Genomic DNA, 15400 nt, shown 5'->3' with positions numbered 1-15400 from the left:
TAGTCATCCCCATACATGTAGAATATAAACAATTTCTCACACACTTGGTGCATGCTAAGAATCAAGTTGGATCCTTAAGGTCTCCGATTTTTGCACTTTATCAAGTTCAATATTAATCCAATCAAATCAACTACACCTGTTGAGATTTCTTATTTAAAAACAAATTTTTTTCCCAACACTAACATTTCTCAAAGGTTGCAATCGGGATCTTACTACTTTCTCAGCTTCTAATGATACATTCCTCTTAGGACGGTCGTCATCCATCAATCATAGGGGAAGGCACTAACTAAGACGATTGCATAATGAAATTTGCCAAAGAGGGCACACATAATTACTGTAATCTAAAATTGTACGACAAAGGGTAAAAATAAAACACATGTAATCTAAAATTTCACCAAATAATTCTTGCCAAAAATAAACCAATAAAAATAATTCTTGCCAAAAAGGTCAATTCTTGTCAACTTACAAACATCCAAAAACACAAAACAAATAAAAATTGTTTGTTCATCCAACCAGGCCAACACAACATAGTTAAATAAAAGAGATGCAAAAGATGAAGACCGACCACCCCATACTTAAGCTGAGCACTTTCCTAGTGCTATCAAAAAGCGCATGGTGGCGTAATACTCCCTGCTCAATCAAACGTTACCATGGCAAGAACATCATCAACTTCAGCATCATTGCCATCACCAACATCATCACCAAAGTCATCATCATCATCAGATTGCTCTTCTTTGTCGGACTCATCATTAGAGTATGCCATACGCCTCTCCTCATCTGTCGGGAAATCATCATCCACCAGCTCATCGAACTCATCACCTATCCGCAATCTGGTCTTGGCATGACGCCCTATCAGATAATCCAACTCTACATCGCGGACTTTCTGTTGGGTGACTGCTCATCCTGATGCCTTCAACAATAACTTAGTAAACCCATACATTCGGGCTATAATCTCATCATTTTGAGTTTGATGCTCGGGCATAGTCAAATTTTTCCCATGAAGAGCTATCCCTTTTATGTGAGAAATGTCAAGTGGCCTGTCATCGACATGCGGTAAATAATCTACATCTTCTTCTGGCACCCTCTGTTGCCTCAAATATTTAGTTAGTAATCCACCAAATTCATATCTCCTACCTCTAAAAAATCGAGCCTTTCTCATCACCGAGAAAATAATAGAACCAACATTAACATCCACATCATCTCTCATCAGGGAATAAATCAAACATACCCAATCATGGGTCACCTTCGTCATATGTTTCCCATGAACCAAGAAAGCATAGATAATTCATGCCCATAGACGTGCCTCTCTGTTAAAATAAGAAAATGGAAGCGAAACATGCGTACCTCCCTTTTTGTGGTGAATCCACCTCGCCGTAGGTCTTACGCCACATAGGAGATGGCGTATATCCTGATATGGGGGCTTGATTATCATCATATTTAGTGGGTCGGGATCATCATAGGGTACAGGTACACCTAACAACTCATTAACAGTGTCTTTCATGAAAGTGATCATCTGAACAGACACCTCAACTTTAGACTCTCTTGGGTTCCAATTTGCATAAAATTCTCTTATCAAGCTCAAATTGCACTCTCCTGGCTGCTAAAAAAGAAACCCCATACGTTGACCCTCAATCTTCCTCACCATTGAAGGATACCCCTTCAACAAAGTCCTTCGATTGATGAACTGATCAACTAAATATTTGGATTCCTTCTGCTGCGAGTACCACTTTCTACCCACTTCAGCCACAACTTTTGTTCTGAAATTGCGATGCACCCTGGGAACTTGAGGAGCTGTTAGTACTCTATCAGCTTGTCTACTTCTTTTATTTGCAGACCCTGATATCCCCGTCGCGCTCTTTTGCTTGCTAGTCATGTTACCTGTTCATCACAACAACCCATAAAAATATAAAACCAAGCACCTTCGACACTAGCTACCACTAAATGTGAATGTCACCCCACACTTAGTTGCTAGCACAAGTTGCTACAAAAATCACAATGCACTCGAGTACTCAGACTTCTCCTTTTTTATTTCATAAGTCCATGGTCAGTTATCCAATTACTCTTTTAAGATCGATTAATCTTAAGGAAGTGACAAAGAAAATTCTATCATTATGACCGCTTTCAGTTTATTTAAACAAAAACTACCTTAACTCGACCCCATACATAATTTCTATCATGTAGTGAATCAATAAATCCCAATTTATTGATTGTGAATCAACAAAACACATCAATCAAATCATTATTTACCCACATGAACACATGAACAATATGTCAAACCAATCAACAACCTATCACCATCACCTCCTAACATTCCCACATAATTTTAACAACTACTATTTAGAGAAAATTCAATTTAGTGAAATGAAATCCCTTGGAATTAAAATTTCAAATCAACTGCATTTCCAATCACACAAGTTATAGCAATATTTAAGCACATTTTATTCTCAAAATTTAAAGTTAAAGTATCATGAGAATTTACCTTGTCTTGGTTGAGAAAAGAGGTTGAAGTTGATACCTTGTGAAAAATTTTGATAACTTTTGACTAAGGATCGACTTAGGGTTTGGGGAAAAGGGGGTAGTGCGCAGCTAGGGTTATGTGAGGGGAGTGAAAATGTTTAAGTGTGGTATTTATAGATGTGATGCAGTAATAAGGATTAACATAACACGTTGTATATCGCGTTTAATAATCAATGCGACCTGTCAAGTTCGCATTGATTCTCTGGAAATAGCCTTGAAATTTTTTTCTAAGTGTTGAATTTAAGCCCATCGACGTGATGCGCCAAGATCGCGTCGATCCTCTAGAAATTGCATTCAAAAATTTTCGCAAGGCCAAATTTCTCATATTTTTAATCATGTATTCTTACCCCTTACCTTTTTCATAACTCATTAGCTATTTTACTTACTCAATGGCCCATGCTCACCATCTTCTTTATCTCTAGCTAATTTCTCATTCCTGCACATCAATCAAAAACAACAAAATTATGTAAGCAAAAAAGGGTTGCCTCCCACCAAGCGTCTTATTTTTGGTCGTGGCACGACTCATCATTTTTTGTATTTTTCTTTTTGTTCTTCATCCACTAAAAATTTAAACTACCTATAACATTACATTTGTGGGCTGTCTCCCACATAGCGCCTTATTTTATGTCATGGCACGACTTAGCTTAGCATCACTCATCAGCAAAAGTGATAGATTCCTTATGCTTATCTGGATTATCCGCCCAATAATGCTTTACACGCTGTCCATTCCCAAGGAATTTCTCTGTCTTCTCTTTATTCTATAACTTCATAGCTCCATGAGGTTTCATACGTTCAACCTCAAAAGGTCCATACCATTTCGATCGTAATTTACCTGTAAACAACTTAAGCCGTGAATTGAACAACAAAGCAAGTTGTCCGGGTTCAAATACACTTTCTTGAATTTGCTTATCATGCCATCTTTTGGTCTTCTCCTTGTATAGTTTGGCATTTTCGTAAGCATGAAGTCTAAACTCCTCAAGCTCGTTCAACTATAATAATCTTTTCTCCCCCGCGACAGTCATCTCAAAGTTTAGCTTTTTCACCGCCCATTATGCTTGGTGTTCCAACTCCACAGGACGATGACACATTTTACCATACACCAAGCGATATAGAGATGTCCTAATGGGTATCTTGTAAGCTGTTCGATAAGCCAAAAGTACATCATCTAGTTTCTCCGCCCAATCTTTTCTCTGCCCATTTACCATTTTCTGAAGTATTTGCTTAATCGCCTAATTTGATACCTTAACCTGTCCATTAGTTTGGGGATGATATACAGTGGCAACCTTGTGTCTAACACCATATTTAGCAGGAAGATTTTTTAACCAGGTGTTAATAAGTGAGTACCTCCATCACTAAAGATTGATCTAGGTGTACCAAATCTAGAAAATATATCCCTCTTCACAAATTTCAACACTATTCTTACATCATTTGTCGGACTCGCCATAGCTTCTACCTATTTAGAGACATAGTCAACCGGTACTAAAATGTACAAATTACCTTTTGAAGGTGGGAATGGACCCATGAAATCGATTCCCCAAACATCAAAAACTTCAACTTCTAAAATATTATTGAAGGGCATCTCATGACGCCTAGATATGGTACCCAACCTTTGACATTGATCATAATTCTTTACGAAAGCCATTGCATCTCTAAACAAAGTAGGTTAAAAAAACCTGATTGTAGCACTTTTCTCGCAGTTCTCTCACCCCCATGATGTCCACTATATGAAGATGAGTGGCAATCTTGTAACACCTTTGAAAATTCATCCTCTGGGATACGCCTACGAATAACTCCATCTAGACCCTGCTTGAAAAGGTACAATTCATCCTAAATATAGGCACGAGAATCATGGAGTAATTTCTTCCTTTGTTGTGTGATGGCCTCAGGAGGGTACACCCTACAAGCTATCAAGTTCACAATATCCGCGTACCATAGGAACTCAACTGCATCTAACAACAACAACTTCTCATTAGGAAACTCTTCTGTAATACTCATGAAGTCATCCATAATACGGTCTTGATTTTCCAGCCGTGACAAGTGATCAACAACTTGATTTTCAGCTCCCTTTCAATATCGCACCTCAAGATCGAATTCTTGTCATAACAGAATCCACCTAATCAGTCTTGGCTTTGCATCCTTTTTGTTCACAAGATACCTAATGGCAACACGATCAGTATGAACAATGACCTTAGTACCAACTAAGTAAGATCTAAACTTGTCGAATGCATACACCACTGCTAACACTCTTTCTCTATAATCGTGTAGTTAACTTGAGCATCATTTAACAATTTGCTAGCATAGTAGATAGAGAAAAATACTTTATCTTTTCTCTAACCCAAAACTTCTCATACAACAATGTCACTAGCATCATATATCAGCTGAAAAGGTAACTCCTAATCTGGTGCGATCAGAATAGGCGCTTCAGTCAACTTCTTCATAAGCTTTTAAAAAGCTTTATGGAAATTTGTCCCAAACTTGAACATGGATTTTTCATCTAACAATTTGCACATGGGGCTTGCAATCTTTGAGAAATCTTGAATAAATCATCTATAGAACCTGTTTGTCCCAGAAAGCTCCGCATTCCTTCGACAGTCACTAGATGAGGCAACTTTTCAATCACTTCAACCTTTGCCTTGTCCACTTCAAGTCCTTTGAATGACACTTTATGGCCTAGGACAATTCCTTTTTTAACCATAAAGTGGCACTTCTCCCAATTCAGCACCAAGTTTGTTTCCTTGCATCGCGCTAGGACTCTGTCAAGATTTTGTAGGCACTTTTCAAAAGAATTACCATACACAGAGAAATCATCCATGAATACCTCCATAAATTTTTCCACCATGTTTGAGAATATCGCCATCATATATCTCTGGAATGTAGCAGGGGCATTGTATAAACTGAAAGGCATACATCTGAATGCATATGTACCATATGGACAAGTGAAAGTGGTCTTCTCTAAGTCTTCAATCCTTTACCTATACATCTGATAATCCTACAGACAAAATAACAAGCAAAATATCTTGATCACCAAGAAAAACATATTATTAATGAGGAGAACAAACCTTAAGCTTCAAGTTTGAAACTTCTTCGATTGAAGGCCTGGGTGAAGGGCTAATTGGCCTATTCAAAGGCTCGAATAGTACTTTCTTTGTCTCAACCACTGCCAAATACATAACCTAGACCAATTCCAATGCTTCCATGTTGCCATACAGATCTTGAACTATCAAAGCTCGCTCTAATAGATCATCAGACAACAACAACTGCCAATCTGAAGCAAGATCAATAACTGATGTAGAAGACAACTCCTCATATATGGTTGGCAGTTTCATTGCCTTGTCTACATCAAAAACTTCCACTTTATTGTGTGCTGGCATTCTCATTTTTCCAGCTGCTACATGAATGAGTGACTGTCCTATTGCTAAGAAAGGTCATCCCAAAATAAATGGAATGATAGAATCAGCCTCAAAATCAAGAACCACAAAATCCACCGGGAAAATCAAAGACTCCACTTACACCAACACATTCTCAATAATGTCATCTGGCCTAGCAAGGGACCTATCCATGAATTGCAACACAATAGTCGTGGGTTTGGGAATCCCAAGTACCATCTTTCAGTACCATGATATAGGTATGAGATTTATGCTAGCACCCAAGTCACACAATTCACGTGTACAAATAATTTGTCCAATGGTAATCTGCAAGGTGAAACTGCCTGTATCCTTTAACTTCATGGGTAGTTTATTTTGAATTTTAGATGTTCACTCTTGAGTAAAGGCAACTGTAGCATATTTGGTCAACCTGTTCTAATTTGCAAGAATTTCCTTTAAGTATTTCGCATATTTCAACACACTCTACAGAATGTCAATAAGAGGGAGGTTTACTTGAACCTGCTTTACAAGATCTAGAAACTTCTTATAATTGGCTTTCTTTTGATGCTTCCTTGCCCTTTGAGAAAAGGGTAAGGTGATAGTCTTCTTCCTCACACAAATTTCATCACTTGCCTCATTTTTAGTAACCTCCAACTCTTGCCTTATCTTTCAAACTGTCATCAGTAACTACAGAATTATCCTGCTCCTGAACTATCTCCTTATTTTATATCCCACTCCTTGTTGTAACTGCATTTACCTATTTTGGATTAGCCTCAGTGTCACTAGGCAATGCTCCTTGTGGCCTTGTATTCTTTGATCCTATAATTTGACCCAACCACAACTCTAGATTTCTTGTAAGCAATTGTTGACTCTTCAACTTATCTGCAAACTATGCTTGTTGAGTCTTTATATCTACCATAAACTGTGCTTATTGATCCATAAAATTCTTAATCAACTCCTTCACATTGCTATTCTGAGCAGTCGCTAGATTATTCTGAGCCTGCTGTGGATTTGATTGCACTGGTCCCTTATACTAATTTGCATTCATGCTTGATTTCCACACCATGAGAAATAATTTGTGATGAAAATTTAAGTTATTGTTACCCGATTATTATGTTACAATGAACTTTTTTTATCCCTGGTTCGTTAAGGAAAATGTGCACCTCAATTAAGGCAATTTGCTTAGGTGAAGAGTGGCTATTATAGGGGTGCATAACGAGAATTGGGTTGTGAAAAAAAGCTGAAATGTAAAAGAAAATACTCCTACCAAAGTGACGCTAATGTACTTTGAAAGATCAGGGTGAAATAATAGATGTGTAAAGATAATGAGGTGGAAAGTGTGGTTGACTAAATATGATTTTAATTAAAGGTAGTTATGTATTAAAGTGCTTAGAGAGATTAGTCATTATTTCCCAAATAGTTCCTATCCATCCCTCAGCCTGCATTACAACCATAAAAAGACCTATTTGATCATACATTTCAACACCTGACAATTAGTGGAGTAATACACTAAGGGCAAGTCTATGGTTCATCTTCTATTATGTATGAATTCTTTGTTGAGATTAAGTGATTGAATTTTAATATTTCCTTCCTAATTAAGTTTGATAAATTGTGAGTAATATGGGGAAAACTTTCTTGTTATGAGGGTGCATGCGGATAAAAATCCGGATTACTTATGGAATTCTTGATTTTGTGCTTATATTAGGTTTGGCAACAAATTGAATAACACTGTCGGGACAATGAAGTGTGAAATAAAGGTGAATTTTCCCAACACTAGCATGATTCTTAGGTTGTGATTAAAAAGTTTGATATTTGTGTTTCTTAAAGTTGTTCGAAGACGAACAAGGTTTTAAGTGTGGGGTGGTGATCTTGGGCGTATTTGTATGTCCAAACACCTCTATTAACCCATATTTGGACTTGTTTTGAGAATAAAAAGTGTGCTAAAAATATTGAACTATGAGTTAAATTGTATTTTGTGGCTAACCGATGTGATTAGAGATACAGGATTAATTTTTTATGGATTTAGAAGAAAATGGGATACGTATCATGAAAAGGCGAAAGACCATGTGAATTAAAGGATAAAACATCTGGAGGATTGATGAGAATAAAGAAAGAAACTAGAGAAAAATACCAGTGACACGATACGATCTCAACGCATTACGTTAACTGGTAATATGTTGTGCCTTAGCAAAAAATTAAAGAACAAATTCCAGTACAACGACGCAATGTCAACGCGTCGCATCGATGTGTGATTTTTGTGCCTTAGAAGAAATTTCAAGATCAAGTTCTAGTGCATCGATGCGATGTCAATGCATTGCGTCGATACCTAAAGTTTTGACACTTGGCCAAATTCTGAGGAGCAAGTTCTAGTGACACGATGTGATGTCAACGCGTCACGTTGTGTGGTGAAGAAATTGACTTAGCTTGATTTTCAAAGATGAATTCTAGTGTGACAATGTGATGTTGATGCAATGCATTGGTTGGTTCAACGTGATTTGTGACGCGTCGCGTCGTGACTGCAGATCTGGTGAAATTTTCTTAAGTATAAAAGGAACACGTGAGCACAATTCCAAGGATTTTTTGGGGGCAAGCATAGCAGCGGCGAAAAAATGCAAAATTCTTTCTTTTAGGGTTCTTAATATTTCTTTTGAACTTTTTTACTTCAAGAATTATTTTTGGATATGGTTAATTACTTATTTTGGATGTTGAATTCAAACATGAGTGGCTAAACACCCTTATTCTGTGGTAGAGGCCAAGAACATGATTACTCTTTTATATTCTTATTCATAGTTTCTTTTTGGATTATCATCTGTGTCGTTCTTAATTTCTTGAGCTTACTATTTTAATGAGTGGCCACCATTAGAATAAATCTATATTTCTATGTGCATCCAGGTGGAGAATCATAAGATAGAACGAAGAAATTAAGGAGCAAGGTTCTTATCCTTTTATAAAATAAGGGGTTTGAATTAGCATTTAGGATAGGGATACATCTTGAAGCCTTGCTTGGTTTAATTGCAAGAAGATAACTCTATGAATCTAGAAGAATTATTGTATCTCTGTGGGAGTTGTAGCTACATTGTTCAATAGGTAGAAGATTTGAATTCTTGTAGTAACATAATCCACCTAATCAGTCTTGGCATTGCATCCTTTTTGTTCACAAGATATTTAATGGCAGGATGGTCAGTATGAACAATGACCTTAGTACCAAGTAAGTAAGATCTAAACTTGTCAAATGCATACACCACTGCCAATATTTCTTTCTCTGTAACCGTGTAGTTAACTTGAGCATTATTTAACACTTTGCTAGCATAGTAGATAGAGCGAAATACTTTATCTCTTCTCTAACTCAAAATTACTCCTATAGCAATGTCACTTGCATCACACATCAGCTCAAAAGGTAACTCCCAATCTGGTGCGATCAGAATAGGTGCTTCAGTCAACTTCATCTTAAGCTTTTCAAAAGATTTATGGTAATCTATCCCAAACTCAAACTTGGCTTTTTTCTCTAACAATTTGCACATGGGGCTTGCAATCTTTGAGAAATCTTGAATGAATCATCTATAGAACCCTGCATGTCCCAAAAAGCTCCACACTCCTTTCACTGTCACTAGATGAGGCAACTTTTCAATCACTTCAACCTTTGCCTTGTCCACTTTAAGTCCTTTACATGACATGTTATGGCCTAGGACAATTCTTTCCTTAACCATAAAGTGTCACTTCTCCCAATTTAGCACCAAGTTTGTTTCCTCGCATCGCGCTAGGACTCTGTCAAGATTTTGTAGGCACTTTTCAAAAGAATTACCATACACAGAGAAATCATCCATGAATACCTCCATGAATTCTTCCACCATGTCTGAGAATATCGCTATCATACATCTTTAGAATATAGCAGGTACATTGCATAAACTGAAAGGAATATATATGATTGCATATGTACCATATGGATAAGTGAAAGTGGTTTTTTATTGGTCTTCCGGTGCTATGCTTATCTTAATTTAGCTGGAATATCCATCCAGAAAAAAATAATACTCTTGCTCCTCCAATCTATCTAGCATTTGGTCAATGAAGGGAATTGGATAGTAATCTTTACAAGTTGCTTCATTCAAAATCTGATAAGTAATACAGATCCTCCAACCAATCATCGTACATGTGGGAATCAACTTATTATCATCATTGGTCACTGCAGTTATTCCTCCCTTTTTTGGTACGTAGTGCACCGGACTAACCCATTTGCTGTCTAAAATTGGATAAACAATACCACTATCTAACCACTTGATCACTTCTTTTCTGACCACCTCCTTTATCACAGGATTCAACCTTCATTATTGTTGCACTCTAGATCTTTAACCCTCTTCCATATAGATATTGTGCATATAAAATATTGGATTGATTCCTGTAATATCGGACATCTGCCAACCAATCGCCTTCATTCTCCTCTTTAGAACTGCTATAGCTTCTTTTACCTGTACATCCGATAATCTCGCAGACAAAATAACAGGCAAAGTATCTTGATCACCAAGAAAAACATATTATAAATAAGGAGGAAGAATCTTAAGCTTCAAAGTTAGGAGCTTTTTCAACTGAAGGCCTGGGTGAGAGGCCAATTGGCCTATTAAAGGCTCGAATGACACTTTGTTTATCTCAATCACTGCCAAATTCATAACTTGGACCAATTCCAATGCTTCCACGTCGCCATACAAATTATGACCCATCAAAGCTGGCTCTAATGGATCATCAGACAACAACTGCCAATTTGAAGCAAGATCAATAACTGATATAGAAGACAACTCCTTATATATGGCTGGTAGTTTCAACGCCTTGTACACATCAAAAACTTCTACTTTATCGTGTGCTCGTATTGTTATTTTTCTAGCTGCTACATTAATAAGTGACTGTCCTGTTGCTAAGAAGGATCATCCCTAAATAAATGGAACGACAGGATCAACCTCAAAATCAAGAACCATAAAATCCACAAAGAAAATCAAAGATCCCACTTACACCAACACATCTTGAATAATGTCATCTGGCCAGCAAGGGACCTATCCGTCAATTGCGACACAATAGTCGTGGGTTTGGGGCTCCCAAGACCCATCTTCCGATACCATGATGTGGGCATAAGATTTATACTAGCACCCAAGTCATATAATACACGTGCATAAATAGTCTATCCAATGGTAATCTGCAAGGCGAAACTGCCTGGATCCTTCAACTTCGTGGCCAGTTTATTTTGAATTTTAGATATGCACTCTTGAGTAAGGGAAACTGTAGCATATTCAGTCAACCTGTTCTTATTGGCAACAATATCCTTAAAGTATTTCACATATTTTGGCACACTCTGCAGAATGTCAATGAGAGGAAGGTTTACTTGAACCTACTTTAGAAGATATAGAAACTTCTTATAACTGGCTTCCTCTTAATGCTTCCTTACACTTTGAGGAAAGGGTAAGGTGATAGTCTTCTTCTCCATAAGAATTTTATCACTTGCCTCCTTTTAGTGACCTCCAACTCTACCTTATCTTTCAAACTGTCATCCGTAACTGTGGAATTATCCTTCTCCTAAATTGTCTCCTTATTTTTCAGCCCACTCCTTGTTGTAACCGTATTCACCTATTTTGGATTAGCCTCAGTGTCGATAGGAAATGCTCCTTGTAGATTTGTATTATGTGATCCTGCAATTTGGCCCAACTGCAACTCTAGATTTCTTATAAACAATTGTTAACTCTTCAACTCAGCTGGAAACTGTGCCTGTTGAGTCTTTATGTCTGCCGCAAATTGTGCTTGTTGAGCCATGAACTGCTTAATTAACTTCTCCACATTGCTATTCTGAGTAGTTGCCTGATTATTCTGAGCTGGCTATGGATTTTATTGCACTGGTCCCTTATACTGATTTGCATTCTGTGCCTGATTTCTACCTCATAAAAAACTAAGGTGGTTCCTCTAGTTTGGATTATACATGTTCCCAAAATCCTATTGACCCTGCCATTGTCATTCCCCATGTATTTAATTGAATCTGGATTAATAGAACATGGATTTTCTTTATGCTCACCACTTTCGCAAACTTTACACCACACATATACCTGTTAAATTGCATTTGTTGTGGCTCCTGGTTGTGTCGCATCCAACTTTAAGTTGTTCAGCTAAGTAGTTATATAATTTTGCATTGCCGCAATCTGTGACTATAATATAGAAAATTGATCAACCTCCAATACCCCTACAATCTTCTTTGGAGCTCTCCTTGAGTCTGCATGCCAATCAAGATTCCCTTGTGCGATTCGATTCGGCAATGTACATAATTCCTTATAAGTTTTTTCCAAAGCTTGGCCTCTTTCTGTTGAATCCAAAAGAATCTTCATATTAGACTCAAGGACTTCTATAAATGTGTGTACCAAGACATCATTTGATTGATGGTGATGAGAACAATTTTTGAGCATGCCTTTAAATCTCTCCCAATCTTGGTAGAGGTTTTCTCCATCTTTCTGTCTGAAACTCAAGATCTCACTCCTCAACTGTGCAATCTTCTAGGATGGAAAGAATCGAATAAGGAACTTCCGAGTGATGGAGTGTGGTGGTTCAGCATGCAACCACCTATTTTCTTCCCCATTTATAGAAAAAGAGAAGAGTGTTAATTTGACATAATGAATATTCACATCTTCAAGAATGTATGTTTCACTTATTTCCAGGAAGGTTTGTAGGTGCTGTTGTGGATCCTCTTGTTAAAGTCCATGAAAGTACCCTACAGAATTCAATAATTGCCCCATATTTTGTTTCAATTCCCACCAAACTTCTGGTTCAGGCTTCCAAATTCTATTAGTTACATAGTTCATAAGTGGGATCTCCACCCCACGAACAGGTCTTGCGGTTGGTTGAATAGGAACAACTAGAATAACAGGAGTTGGAACATTTCCAATATTTGGATCAACAACAATTAGATCTCGTATTTCAGCCATCTATCCCTGTTGAATGTAATATTGAGCTCTTCGCCTCTGATGAAAAATTACTTCCGATTCTGCAAAGGGCTCTACCAACTCTTTATGCCTAGCCAGTCCAATGTTCAGCTAAACCTGCAAAAATTCAGCCGCTAAGATCAAGTTGTTAACCCATAAACTTACTATCAAAATCCAAAAATTAAGCATTTTACTAATTATACTAGTCCCCAACAACGTTGCCAAAAACTTGTTGCGTCGCTATGCACACGCAAGTGTACATGATCATACAAGTAGTATCGAGACTTAGACAGTTAGATATCATTCCTACAAGGACTAATAACTAGAAATTTAATCAACCTTTAGTTTAAGACAATTAGGTATTAAGTGCTTAAGAGTATCAAGATGATGTTGAATTTATGAATAAAAATATAAATTATTAAACAGTGAATAACTAGTGGTGACTAAAGCAAAGCAAGTAACTGTTGTAATCAATAATGATGAGGATTCTAGGGTTGAGGCATTTCGAACAATCATATAATTTTCTATTCTTATCACAGGTTGGTTATCGGGTTGTTGATTCGCAAGGTTTATGCCACGGTTTAGGTCTCCCGACCTCAAATCTTCTACCTATTGAACATTGTAGCTACAACTCCTGCTGAGATACAACAATTCTTCTAGATTCATAGAGTTATGTTCTTGCAATTGAACCAAGCAAGGCTTCTAGATATATCCCTATCCTAGATGCTAATTCAAACCCTGTATTTTATAAAAGGATAAGAACCTTTCTCCCTAATTTCTTCATTCTATCCTACGATTCTCCTTTCGGATGCACATAGAAATATAGATTTATTCTAATGATGGCCACTCATTAAAATAGTAAACTCAAGAAATTAAGAACAACCCAGATGATAATCCAAAAAGAAACTATGAATAAGAATATAAAAGAGTAATCATATTCTTGACCTCAACCCTAGAATAAGGTTGTTTAGCCACTCATGTTTGAATTCAACATCCAAAACAAGTAATTAACCATACCCAAAAATAATTCTTGAAGTAAAGAAGTTAAAAAGAAATATTAAGAACCCTAAAAGAAAGAATTTTGCATTTTTTCATCGCTGCTATTCTTGCCCCCCAAAAAATCCTTGGAATTGTGCTCATGTGTTCCTTTTATACTTAAGAAAATTTCACCAGATCTTCAGTCATGACGTGATGCATCACTAATCGAGTTGAACCAACCAACGCATCACGTCAACATTGCATTGTCACACTAGAATTCATCTTTGAAAATCAAGCTAAGTCAATTTCTTCACCATACGACGCGATGCGTTGACATCACATCGTGTCACTAGAATTTGCTCCTCAGAATTTGGCTAAGTGTCAAAACTTTGGGAATCAAAGTGACATTGCATTACCTAGATGTTTTAGCTTTCAATATACATGGTCTTTCGCCTTTTCATGATATGTATCCCATTTTCTTCTAAATCCATGAAAAATTAACCCTGTATCTCTAATCACATCAGTTAGCCACGAAACACAATTTAACTCACATTTCAATATATTTAGCACACTTTTTATTCTCAAAACAAGTCCAAAAATATGGGTTAATAGAGGTTTTTGGACATATAAATACGCCCAAGATCACCATAGGTATGGTAAAAGCTTTAGCACTCCTTATGTTTAAGCATTTGAGTACATGTTTAATGTACTTCTCCTGAGATAGCCACAATTTTTGGCTTGTTCGTTCTCGAACAATCTTCATCCCTAGAATTTATTGTGTTTAGCTGAAGTCCTTCATGTCAAATGACTTTGACAAATATCCCTTCATCTTGGAAAGTTGCTCATTATCTTGTCCTACAAACAACATCTCATCCACATACAACAATCGAATAATAAAGTTGTCAAAAAATCTTTTGAAGTATACACACGGATCAAAATAAGTCTGTGTAAGTTTGACTTTGCATGAATTAATCAAACTTCTTGTACCACTGCCTTGGTCCCTGCTTTAATCCATAGACTCTTATTTAGTTTACACACTATGTGTTTGTTTCCAGCTACTTCAAATCCTTCAGGTGGTTCCATATAGATCTTTTCTTTCAAATCTCCATAAAGAAGTGCAGTTTCTATATCCAACTGCTTAACTTTAAGATCTAGGTTAGCTGCTAAGCTTAAAATAGCATTTTGACAACGGGTGAGAAGATTTTATCAAAATCAATACTTTCTTTTGTTTGAATCCTTTTAGAACCAATCGAGCTTTGTATCTGACCAGCTTACTATTTCCATCTTTATTGAATATAAAAACCCACTTGTACTTAAGGAGACATTTGACCTTTTGAAAGTTTAACCGGCTTGTACATGCCATTTTTCTGCAAAGATTCCATCTCTTCTTGCATGGATTTCATTCACTTATTCTTTTCTGGATGGGAAAACACCTTCTTGAGACCTTTTGGCTCCCCCTCATCATTGACGAGGACATATTCTAAGAAAGGGTACTTAGATGAATCTACCCTTTGCTATTCTAATTTCCTCAAGGGTTGAGATTGTTCTTCATCTTCTTGAGTAAGGTATTTTACTTTCTCGAAATAATCACCAAGT

At 36.9% G+C, this 15400-nt stretch overlaps 1 non-coding gene across 1 annotated transcript; it reads left to right on the top strand.

Annotated features, from left to right (window-relative positions):
- The first annotated feature begins 12284 nt into the window (after positions 1-12284).
- LOC124891596 lies at positions 12285-12391 on the top strand. The gene has a single exon (XR_007049758.1). It is a non-coding gene; the product is annotated as a small nucleolar RNA R71 (small nucleolar RNA).
- The last annotated feature ends 3009 nt before the right edge of the window (positions 12392-15400 follow it).

Source organism: Capsicum annuum, unplaced genomic scaffold, assembly GCF_002878395.1.
Source record: "Capsicum annuum cultivar UCD-10X-F1 unplaced genomic scaffold, UCD10Xv1.1 ctg3821, whole genome shotgun sequence".
Lineage (NCBI taxonomy): Eukaryota > Viridiplantae > Streptophyta > Magnoliopsida > Solanales > Solanaceae > Capsicum > Capsicum annuum.
Note: the sequence above shows the minus strand (reverse complement) of the source record. Positions and strands in the feature narration are given on the sequence as shown.